The sequence below is a fragment of the Mandrillus leucophaeus genome, unplaced genomic scaffold (genome assembly GCF_000951045.1).
Source record: "Mandrillus leucophaeus isolate KB7577 unplaced genomic scaffold, Mleu.le_1.0 Scaffold651, whole genome shotgun sequence".
In the NCBI taxonomy this organism is placed as follows: domain Eukaryota; kingdom Metazoa; phylum Chordata; class Mammalia; order Primates; family Cercopithecidae; genus Mandrillus; species Mandrillus leucophaeus.
Window position 1 is genome coordinate 55842 of NW_012107042.1, and position 668 is coordinate 56509.

The following is a 668-nucleotide window of genomic DNA, read 5'->3' on the forward strand; positions in this document are numbered from 1 at the left end:
TTCTCTCTCTTCTGACATATGAGAAAGCAGTAAGAAGACCCACATCAGAAGCAAGTGCCTTAATCTTGGACTTCCCAGGCTCTAGAACTGTGAGAGAATACATTTCTGCTCTTCGTACATTACCCAGTCTCAGGTATTCTGTTACAGCAGCACGAAACAGACTTAAAAAAATTATGTTATTCAAATTTTTTATATTCAAACTTATTTTGCTTATACCTCACCTGCTGCTTCTGGAAGAAGTATGGTTTAAAATTTCTCAAAATAAATGTAAATGTATTTCCCTTTGTAAATTTATTAAATTTTTATTCATATTATAAAACTATGATTTGATATGCACAAGGTTCATCATGATTATATATTTATGTGGGTTATTTCTCTTCTTTATTTATTTATTTATTTATTTATTTATTTATTTCAGATGGAGTCTTGCTCTGCCGCCCAGGCTGGAGTTTAGTGGCGCAATTTCAGCTCACTGCAACCTCTGCCTCCTGGGTTCAAATGATTCTCTTGCCTCAGCCTTCCGAGTAGTTGGGACTACAGGTGTGTGCAACCATGCCCAGGTAATTTTTTATATTTTTAGTACAGATGGGGTTTCACCATGTTGGCCAGGATGGTCTCAATCTCCTGACTTCATGATCCGCCCGCCTCGGCCTCCCAAAGTACTGGGA